Source organism: Spodoptera frugiperda, chromosome 5 (genome assembly GCF_023101765.2).
Source record: "Spodoptera frugiperda isolate SF20-4 chromosome 5, AGI-APGP_CSIRO_Sfru_2.0, whole genome shotgun sequence".
Classification (NCBI taxonomy): Eukaryota; Metazoa; Arthropoda; class Insecta; order Lepidoptera; family Noctuidae; genus Spodoptera; species Spodoptera frugiperda.
Window position 1 is genome coordinate 976,653 of NC_064216.1, and position 12,377 is coordinate 989,029.

Genomic DNA, 12,377 nt, shown 5'->3' on the forward strand with positions numbered 1-12,377 from the left:
ATTTGCCTTCAACAGTTTTCTATTGGCAGTCAAAGACTTAAAATACTGTGTTTTGTTACTGTAGTGCTAACAATAATATGGCCTATATACTTAAAAAGCATTTTTAAATAAAAGAAGTACGCCGTATCAGACGCCTACCTTCTAAGCTTCCTGGAAAAACATTTGAAACGATTTCTCAGTAATGAAAGGGTCGAGTAACCTTTCGAAGTAAATGCCTCTTCCTGGAAACTTAAATTGTTCCTGAAATTTTGTACTCAGTCTTAATTCCCGAGTCATAATTATTGGTAGCTACCAATATATATTATGTTGATATAGTTGTGGTAAAATTGACTGCATTTTTTTAAAGAAAACGTTGCCTTTTATTTTTCTTCTGTGTCGTAGGTGCGTTTACAAACATACAAGTTCACATGACACCCAGACCCGAAACAACAATTTGTGGATCACACAAAGAGTTGCTTCGTGCCGGAATCGAAACAGTTACACGTTGCGTGGCAGCCGATTGTCCAGCCACTGCGCCAACTGTGCATTCAAAATTAAGAATCTTGATGTTCTATTGAAGTAAACTACTTGTGTTTAGGTAAAAATCATCTATAGCAACATAAGTAACTCCCTTCAAAAAAACTATAATAGAATCTCTCATGATTCGACATTTTTCAGGAAGAAAAGTGTCATCACAACACATTTAACCTTTCTTTTTTGTTGACGAAAAAGAAACCCTAGAAAACGCACAGAAATCATTTCCTTTTGTCCAATTTTTTAGATTGAAGTTTAGAACGCCTGAAACCCTTGCTTTGCCATAATAGTCTCACTTCAATCAGCAAAACCTAACAACACTAAAAGTAAAAACCAAAACACGAAAATAGGATGTTACCAAACAAAATTGTACTCAATCCATTGCGCTGTAGGCAAGACAAGGTAGGTAGGTGACCAGTACAAACTCGGCAATGGTAGTCTAACATGCAAAAATTGTCGTGTAGGGTATAAAGCTGATGACAGACGAACGGGAGCGTGACGCGTCGTAATTGGACTTTCAACTCTCTAGCCATGGAGTATAGAGGGGATGGAGTACCATCTTATTCCAATAGGAAAATGTGTCTTCAAAGCCGAAGTTCTTTAGTTATGTGGCGCTATTAAAATAAAGTAGTTTCAACGCGATACATTTTTAACGCGATTTGGCAATTATCTCCTTACTTACTTCAATATCCATCAGAGTACCTAGAAAGCTTTCTCCCTAAAATGTTTATGCGTTAATCACTGGCAGACGGATCGGTCTGAGTTAATTCACGAATTTTTCTCAGGATGCTGTTGGCCCTCTATGCTTGGTCGCAGTTTTAGAACACATATATTATATACTTTTCATTTACTTTCGTAGGTACTACTTTACCACCTTCCTAAACTACTTCGTAAACAAACATACATAGTACTCCATGCTTCTATACTCCATGTCCCCACCACTTACTTTGACAAAAACCAGTCTGGGTTGATGTTTACCTGAAAACAGAAAGAGGTTCAATGTGTATTCGTGATTCGTTGGGTTATTTGGTGGGGTTTATGTCATTACGGCTCGGGTAATGGGGTTCGTTTCCCGGGATGTGTCTACTTATGTATAAAGTATTGAGGTTAATGTTGGTCGGTTTGTTTAATGATTTTAAAGGTCTTTGCTTGTTCTTCTTCATACGAACAACGCGTGATAATATTTAATGCAAATTTTAAGCTATAAAAACCTGTTTGTATACCTATTTAAAAACTCTATGAACTACTCAATATGAAACTTAACATTGCACTTTTTATTGTATATTCCAATATGAATACCCACTTCTTATCATTTATTTAATAACTAGGTATTAATTTAATCCCATCTTCACGAATGAAACTCTAATAAAAACCAATAATACTTTGCTTAATACTAAAAAATATCAACAAAAAAACTAGCCAAGTCACGACTAGATACAAAATCTGATATAATCTAAAAATAACTGCAAAACGAAGTTACATCGAACCTATAAAAAGTCCGACACCCCGGCTTAAGAATTAGCATAAAATTATGTTATGGCATATCAAACTAACAAGTTCATAGACCGTTTCAATATCAGTTGCGCAAGAGTCGATCGCCGACCGGTATCTACGTAACAAATGCCTGCGATTCGCGCGCAATTTTGTGTCAGTAGACATTATGCGTGCGAGTTGAATATGGAATGCGTTGAAGTTGAAATATACACCTGTTAGGCTATTCTGTAACTTTCAATTCGATAGACCGAAGTGAACTCGATCGCGGTGCGATATGTCGTTGGTTGTGAGAATAATGAATGAATAATCTCGACCAATGATGGGCGATAATGCGGTCGAGCTCACTTCAAAAGTTCGAATTGACAGTTACAGAATAGCCTGGATGTTTTTTTTTGTTTTCGGTGTGGTTAACCTTTTAGAGATTAATTGTGATTATAATTTTGTACATTTTTTTTATTCAAACTTATAATTAGAAATTCCTCCTTAGAAATCCCAAAAAGCCCAGGTTTCCTCACGATGTCTTCCTTCGCCGGTTGTCAGTGGAGTTTAAATAATCTTAGAAAGTATTACATTACACTCGGAAAAAGTCACATTGGTACTTACCGTTGGTAGATACCGAACCTGCATCATCATACATGAGGAGCGGGCGTTTTAAATCACTGGGCTTCCACGACGGTGGAAAATAAATGGACATAGAGTTAAATTGCACTCGTCCTACCATTTACTAACGACTCAGTGTTATGTCGACAATACTGCCCACCCTCATTTACATACAGATCTAAATTAACATGTAAACTAGTTTTACTTCGTTCTCCACTGTGATTCTGGTTCAATATCCTACTGTTAAATATAATATTACACTCATGTTTCTGTTTAAAGAGCGGGAAGAGAAGGGTTTGCAATTTTGTTTTGGCTAGATTATTAATCATTTTACGGAATTCTGAAATAGATACGCTTATCATCGAACACTAATATTATAAATGTTATTTTGTTTGTTTGTTTGTTTATCCGTCAATAACGCTGAACCTACTGAACGGATTTTGATGAAATATGGTCTACAGAGTATGACCTGAATCGCGTGGTAGAATACCTACCTTCTATCCCACGGGATTTCCGCAATAGCTCTTTTATCTATTACTTATCTATTATAATGGTATGTATCTATCTAATCCTTCGGGAAATCAATTTTATTTTCCGACCACGAAACATCACTAACCTAAATCTATATATTAATACGTGATGCAAAAACATTGGACCGCTATTTACGAAAATTGCGCGGACGTAGGAGCATAAAATTTGGTACACTTATAGTCTATGTGTAGGAGAAGTGCATAACGCTAATATTTTTCAAAAATAATGCTTATAAAGTACATTAAATCAATAAATAAAACATTACACACACATGCATAGTATCTGATCGTATTTGACAAAACGTCAAAATCGATAGACATTGCGATGATATTGACGTCTCATATGAATAGAGTTTTATAAAAGAGTTTGTTTGAGTTTGAGTTAAATAAAAATTATCCTTGAACGTATGTTAAGTGGTATTGTAAATTAAATCGTATATGGTTGAATTTCAACCACTAGGCGACCACTAGTTCTTGTATTTCTATGACACATAACCCTAGACTGGCCGTGGCTTGTAGTGTGAGAGGTGACCCATTACAACGGGTCGTTCGTACCCCGGCCTTGTTACTACGGATCTAGATAACGCACGAACTGCGCGAGTATTTGCTCTCGACTCCTGCGGCGAAAGGGTTGATGTGACAACAAAGAAACCATTTGAATGATGTTAAAAGTAGATTTTGTTTTATGTCGTCTGTAAATCTAAGTAGTTTGTAGTCTTATGGGCGGCGATTGCTTACCATCATGTGTTTTGTCTGCTCGTTTACCGGCTAATTCTTTTTTTTATTCGACAAAAACTAATGCTTGACTACAATCCCACCTGATGGTAAGTAGTGATGTAGTCGTTGATGGTGAGGCGCACTAGTTCCATAAAAAAAGATTTACGAGTCCAACACTTTTAGAAATATTAAGTAGGTAAGTATATTCATTGAATATACTTACTTAATATTTCTAAAAGTTCTACTAAATCGTCAATAGAATGAAAGTTCCAATTCAAAACCAATTAAACAATTCCTAAAAGGACCGCATCTTTGACTGCATGTAGGCTGTCATTTTAAATTAACAACCCAGTATCCAAATTACGTCCATTATTTGATCAAATACCTGCTCATAAAACAATGGTAGATACTAATAAAATAAAGTTACCAACCAAAAAATTTTAAATATAAATACAATCACAAAAATTGTGTCTACAAGAGGAAGCTCTGCCTACTCTTTCTAATCGAGTTACAAACGTGATATGATTACGAAAATAACAATTTACTTTGTCCCCAACACAGATACAAGCACTTCAAGCTACCCAATTTTTCAAATTCCTTCAACACATTTATCAACCATATTACACTTAACAATAAAGCTCAAAATTCAATACACTCAAGTAAAATTTTTGTATACTTTAACATGCGTTTGTCTATACACGAATCCCTCCTCCAGCCTCGGCACTCCGACCTCATTCCTCTCAGTTGTAACATTTCATTAAATTGAGGATGCGATTATGTCGGCTGCAGAGCTCTCATCAGCTTCATTTATACGACATTGCATCTTGAGATGGGCGGGTACAAACTGACCTACATGTGGCGTTCTACGGGTTAAATGAAGTATCTACGTAGGAGCGTGTAATAACCATATTCTGTGGTGATTGTATTAAAAATGAGGAAGTTTACTTGCCTTGTCAAACGTTGGTTAGGTGTATGATAATGTCAAAACGGGTGAATGGATCTTGATGGTCAAAAATATTTATAGGTAGTAAACAGCCGAAGCTTACATTTTCTCGTAGGACAATGAACAACATCATAATTTTAAATTTGTTCACGATCCGGAGTTGCGGACTACCTTACCGGGGCTTCGACTCGTGGAGCAAGAATAGAAACGTAGTGTTTTTTTGTCAGTAAGAATCTGACACTCCCTCACGCCTCACCCAAGGCGGGAGAAGTCATTGGATGATATTCCTCCATTAAAAAAAATAAATATTTCTTCATAATTGAGGTAGGAAGGTATGATCGACCTTGGGGTAAAATACTACGGATTATTATCGATTCAACTAAACTACAAATCCAATCTTCATCAGGTATAAAACATTAGGTAGTTTTTCAGTAGAAAATATTACTATGCTGTACATACATACATACATACCAACACACATGTACAAAATAATAAAATATTCCACTCACCACTTACACTAAGTGAGAGATTAAGCTAGTCCTTAGTGTACCCCTCTACAGTACTTAAGCTAAAAACAACTTAATTTCATATTCGCCGCCCGCCCGTTTTGTGACGTCACACGTCATGACAGTTTGACGTCTGACGTCACGTTACATTGTACTTGTAACGAGTGACGTGACATGTAATGTAACGTTGTTTATTTAAATTTATTTCCGACGTCATGTTGTCATTTTATTAAAATATAATAAAATTAATCTTGTTTTTGTTTTGTCGAATAAAATAATTATGTTGACTGGATTCTTGTTTCCTATTATAATAAATGAATTGAAATTGAATTGGGTGGATTTATCATGTGCCTATTTTTGTGTAGTTTATATTTTTAGTTGTGGCACCATTCAATCGTAGAGAATACTTTAAAGTGGTGTGCATAAAATCTTGTGTGGAGTTTCTCGGATCGAAAATCTCATTTGTATTTTCAAAACTATTTATTTTAGACAAGTTAGTAATATCGATGATTGATACGATTGATGAAAACACTCACATATATTACACTCAGGTATTATTAAAGAAGGGCCAAATTAAAAGCCCCCTTCCGACGAGCATAGACTGATAACTGTTGATGAAGCGAAAGAAGAATGCAAGATATAAGTTTTCTCACTTTTAGAATATAAAATTAATTCCTAAAATCGAAAAACCCAATTACCCGCAAAGTGTCCATTTTTATAGACAATCACGCACACACTACGAAAAACTTACAAAAAAAAAAAAATCCAATAACAGTAGTCAGCCTAACTCTCAATCCTAATGCGGTAGACCTTGGAGGTGGCTGTCATCACCACCAGCGATTAGTGGTTGCACACTACCTGTGGTTTGGTAATCGTGAGGATTCCAATTATTGCACAGTGGTACAACACTTAGATGAGGCCACGAGAACCTGACAATAGCGGTGTATATTTATCGAAAACTAATATTTAACTGTTCTTTTTATGCCTTGAGGGGTAGACAGTAGCAGCGTAAAAAGACTGGTGACTGTTGATGAAGCGAAAGAGGTACGTAACAATTGTAGTTATTGGCGTTCCATAGTCTCCGCTGAACCCCATAAGAAACAGGTGTGTATGTCTATTGACGTCATAACCAAGACAAAATATATAATTTAAGTCCGATAGACGCAAGGGACATGTGACAATTGGGTAGTAAACCTATGCACAAATCAATTAAAATATAAAATATCACTCGATTAAAAAATAATTAAAGTTTTTTGACACCACTAATCCCTAATAATAGTTTGTTCTTGTAAAAATGAATCTCGAATACGAATCAGTTTATTTTCTTCTATTTTGTAAGAAACAGACAGACAATAAGTCCTATTTGTATTAAAAACCAAGCAATCCATCCCAATACCCCAACAAAATTACCAAGTACCACAATCACAGTTTCTCCAACCATTACCAAAGTACAAGAGCTATCATTGTGCTCAATTTATTGCCGAAAAGGTAATTGAATTGGCTCCAATTTGATGGCGGAGACGCAATAACTAGCGGCTAGCCATCAAACCGACGTAAAACAACATTGTACACGTATTAGTTTAACTGCGCCGTAAAAGGTAAGCAATGAACATCAATTGTTTAGCTCAATGCCCTGAGTTATGGCGGAAAAAATATAGCTATAAACGTTTTGTCTTGCTAGTTGTATTGCAAGATATAATGTTTGTTATTACGTGTTGTTGTTTGTTGAGCCAAAAATTATGTTATTTTTGTATCATAAAGCGGTAAAACAATACACAATGATCGTTCTGAGTAATTTAATTAAAATTGTCGTCGGCGGTATTTCCGAAACCATACGCCCTTCAAACCTTCAAGAAAAGAGCGTACTCCTTTTTAAAAGGCCGGCAACGCACCTGTGCCTCCTCTGGTGTTGTCCTGGACAGGGCGGCACTGATTGCTTACCATACGAATGCTCGTTTGCCCCCTATTCCATACAAAATCTGTTTCCCTATAATCGTCGCACATTAAACCAGTCTCAATAATTATGTCGCTAGTATCCAAATCTAATGGTGGAATGCCATCAAAGACTGTCACAGCCGAGGTCCTGAGCTTACTGCCCGCCTTACTAAAGACGGGAGAATTCATTGGATGATTTTCCCACCTTAAAAAAAAGTATCCTGTACTCCATTCTGTACCTAAACCCACTTTTATCCACATACATATGACGTAGATTACATACTAAATCATCTACGCACATAGTACTAATCCCGTCAATGGACACACAAAGGTGGACATGTCCTGAATGCCCTTATCTACAAAAACCGGTATAAACCGGATTCATTTGACGGCGCAGACATCTCCATTCATTGCAGAGCACAGCTTCCGAATATTACAACGTCATAGTAGCTTAACTCGTTATAATGCTTCGAAATACAAATATTATTATTGCCTGAAATGCTACTCAATTTTAAGTTGTACTTAAATATCGTGCTATCTCTGTCGTTTTATAAAGAATTGATAGGGACAGAACTAGTTTTGAGAGCGTCTTAAAATTGAGTAGCGTTTGAGTATTCGGACATAAGTTGGTTTGTGTGTTTGTTAACTTTAAATGCTTTATCCAGTTAAACAATAGTTTTGCAATTTTATAATCGAGAGTACGGTGAAGTACATAGGCTAAATCACCTGGTTAAAAGCTGTTTGATAATTTTATTGTTACAATGCATTATGTTGGCTTAGTCTATAAGTAGATGCATTTTTAAACAAAAAAAAAGCTAGGTAGGTACAGGCAGAACCAGTAATTAGTTCTCTAGGCATTTTTTAATGTGACGATCATATAGAAAGAAAGAAAGAAAAACAGTTTATTTGTTTATTTATATCCCTTCCTTTTTAACCGACTTCCCATAAAGGAGAAAGTTCTCAATTCGGCCGGTATGTTTTTTGTTTTTCATGCCCAAAATATCTAAAAAATGTTACCCATCATTTTATTTGCACCCTTATCCAACTAAAACGCATTCAACCCTTCACTAACCCTCTCCTCTTAATGTGTCTAAAACATCCCCATCACTAAAGAATTTAAATTTGAGAAAATTCTTTGAAATTTTTTAATTGCTTGCAAGAATTTTGTATAGGGTTCGGTATTATTTGCTGGGGCCTATAGTACCCCTTAAAAAGGGTTTGAGAGGTAGAGGAGTCATAAATCAAGGGTTATGAGAATTTTTGATAGCATCGAACAATGACATTTTGACATTTTGACATGTGACATGTAACGTGTGACGTCATTGATTAAATATTGGGGACGCTTGATGTTTCTTGGTAGGAACTGTTATGTCATACATAAAATATTGAATGTTTTTGAATGTACATCAATAAAATTGTGTGAAGATTTCAATACCTTTTTATTTTTAACCAACTTCTAAAAAATATGAGGTTCTCAATTTGATATGTACCTATGTATGTAAGTATGTTCGTGTGCGATTATCTCGCATTTGGGTAATCCGATTTTGATGTCGTTTTCAACATGCTTCGTTTTAAACTTAAGAAAGGTTTTAAGTATATTACACGACTTAAAAAATTGAGGTTCGCAATTTGACTATAGAGGGCATTTTTAATACATATTAATGGGTAAATAAACTACATCTTTCATATTCGGTATATCTTTTAGTCATTTTTAATTTGGCCGTACTTTATTACCTGTGCCAAACTATCTTTACCTTGTAATATCAACTCTATTTCATTAACAAGAAAATTCATTTCAGTCTAAAGCATCATTCACTGGTTTAATACCCAGTCATACGGAGCTTAATTAAGCCATTGCATTCAGAAGCAAATATGTACAATATCAAAAGGATAAATTAGACCATTGATAGGTAACATATCAGAGATACGGATTAATCTCGTTATTATTTAGATTCTGAAATAATACTGTGTTTAAACTAATTATTATGTGTTTCGGCTTACGTCCATACGACACGGCGACTGTCGGAAATACTGCTCATGAATATGAGCCTCTAGCGTGGTTTGAAACTAGTTCCTCGTCAAATAATTACGTGAGTAAACCGAAAAACATAATAATTAATTTAGTATGTCTTAGGAAAGTTATAAATGACCACCTCAAAGAGTTTTTTTTTATATTTATTTTTAGATTAGTTCTCAACGGACTCTTGGCCCGTGCCCTTGTCATACATTTTTTTACACGTCAAAGAGTTGCAGTTGCAGTGTAATAAATAGTGCATGTTGTTTCCATTTTAACTCTAGTACTTACCTTTATCAACAGTCCTAGAGATACGCCTCCGGAGTTGTACTGACTGAAGGTTTCTGTAACAAAAATAATAAAATAAATATTGCAATTATGAACTGGCTAAATTAACACATACTTAACAGGTATATATTTTTACTTCGATTCAAATCAGAATGTGGTAATAATATCTCTACATAGATGTTTTTTCTTAATTTTTAGGTTTTAAAGTTACACTAAAAGCTACTGTTGGAACGAGCACCTAGTTTCACTGACGGACAGACTGACAGATTATTATTTATTTCTTTATTTGTTAACATTTCAAAAATACCTATTTATGGTTTAATTGAAATAAATTATTTGACTTTGACTTTGACTTTTAAAGTAGTCAAACATGCATTAAAACTCAACAGTATTCATAATTTATTCTAATTTGCAGTTTATAACGTTCATCTACAGCATGTTACCTTAACCTGTGAAGCGTTATACATGGTGTTACAACAACAAAGGCATCTAACTTTGACTAACGTTGCAGCTCATTCTTGATGAATATTCAAGATATACAGACACGGAGTATGGAAACATTATTATAGTATAGTTTCATGTAATTATGATAATTTAATAACTTACGTATTTTAACTTATATGAATACCTAATAATGTTGTGGTGACCGGAGATTTAAGATGTCCACTTCTCACATATGAGGATGCGGGTTCGATACATAGCAACGGCAAAGTACCAATGTGACTTTTCCGAGTAATATAGGGTGACTGATAATTAGTAAACGATATTTAAACTAAATTGTACTCATTATTACAAACAACTTTCCCAAAGAAAGTTTTTTTTGTATACTATACTTATTAATTTTATTTTTATCACAATAACAAAATTTCATTAGCACGTGCCCGTAAAGTTCAAAAATACAGTAGTTGTTTCAAAAACTCGGGTGCGGGCACTTCGCTGCTAACAGCTGATCATGTGAAAGCATTAGCAATAAATACTACATAAATTAATTTTGAAAATAAATCAATATTACATCCACGCAAAGATAAGTATTTTATTCAGAATGGGAAACAAAACCCCATAAAACCACTTCACACCAATCAAACTGAAATAACACCATAACATCACATCCACACACAGAATGATCTCCCAAAAAAGGTAAATCTAATGCTACCATTTAATAAAAACGAATTGCACACCGTTACAGAATTGAAATCTATTGCTGTATCCCGGTGATAAAATATGGCGGAGACATTCCAATGGCTTCCGTGCCATAAGGAAAATGGCATGAATCTTAGTGTCACCATTTATGGTCAGCCAATGGCGCTAGTGTCGCTTTTGGGATGATTGAAGGGCATTTAATAATTTTGTTTGTGTTTATTATAATCACCGCTACTCTGCCCTCTCTCGCATTTAATAGGAGCTGGGCAGCAGCTCTCTGATATACCTTTTGTTTTAAGGGGGAAAATAATCCAATGGCTTCTCTCGCCAGGACGAGGCGAGAGGGAGTGTCAGACTGTTACTAACTAAAAACCACCCGGTTCTTACTCCTGATTTTCGAGCCAGGCCCCGGTAAGCCGCTAGGTAGTCCGCAGCTTCTGAACTGTTTATATTACGGTCTTATATTTTTACTACATATTATAAAATTGAACACTTGTATCTGTACTGGGTACCAATTAAAAAATCTTTTTGTCAAGGATACTCCATTTGTCAATGAAGGTTATGAGATATAAAACATCACGCTACGGCCAATAGGAACCACTGAACTTAGGGACTGTTAGAAAACAAGGCAGCAATATTCTGAAAATTGAATAAAGACTCCTAAAATTATTATTAGAAAATAATATAATAATAATACATTGTTTTCCCTTAACAAAAGGCCTGTGAAAATGTTGAGAACATGACAGTCGGTAGGTACCAAGGAAAGTTTGCAACTTGTTCAAAAATGTTTAAGAGCAAAGTTATATAAGTATACAAAGTTCGTCAATGAAATATTATGGAAAATTTTAATAGACCGAGAATTTATGAACGTGAAATTATTATTCGGGAATAATAAGAAATAAGAATATTATAATAATAACGCTATGGATGTGGCTTTTGTGTTTTTGTTCAACTTTTTAACTTGGTTGTAATTTTGATTTAGTGGTGAGGGGAATTGAGGAATAGGTATTTAAATTGTAAGTAGCTGCTTTAATGGTTTAATGATATGATTGTAGCGTGATATTTTACAGCCTATGTCACTCTCCATCCCTTCAACTATCTCCTTTAAAAAATATGTCGCTCCGCTTTGTCGTGAAAGATAGACAAATAAATACATACACTGTTCATTACAGTTAATAATGAAAATCTTTTTGAACATTAAAGAAAGAATTCCAAATATAACAAAATATTTAATTTACATTTTATGTTGAATTTGAAATAGAACAATCGCAGGAAGACTTCCGGTGTAGACAACTGTATTCTATTTGACCGCTAAAGATTTTTACTCAAATTATTTAGTAGTTACTTAACCCAGTCCTTAGCAATTGTTTTCGATCCAAATCATTACTAAGGAATAGTTAAAGTAATCATTAAATGTCTCTAAGTACGACAGTAACTTACTATTCTTTTAACTAATTTAGGAACTTAAACACACACATATACACAGCAAATCAATAAAGTTCCAATATCATAATCAGATCGAATTATCTATCTTTTTCTTTCCAACAGCAATTGCTATTGTTAGAATAAGATAGAGATACAATAAGTCTTAGAAATAGTATGATATAGTTTGATAAAGGAGCTCGTATGTGGCAATGGGCACATCCTGTCAGTCTTTGTGTCCATTCTCGGGACCTTGAAGGACAAGTCTGACTTAC

At 34.7% G+C, this 12,377-nt stretch overlaps 1 protein-coding gene across 2 annotated transcripts in view; it reads right to left on the reverse strand.

The window, feature by feature from the left end:
- The window catches only part of LOC118271670 (Ig-like and fibronectin type-III domain-containing protein 1), a 169,145-nt gene that overhangs the window by 131,257 nt on the left and 25,511 nt on the right, over positions 1-12,377 (reverse strand). For both annotated transcript variants that reach the window (XM_035587802.2, XM_035587803.2), the window contains exon 2: positions 9,544-9,596. The gene's annotated coding sequence lies outside the window, so the exon portion shown is untranslated. The remainder of the gene's footprint in view (positions 1-9,543; positions 9,597-12,377) is intronic.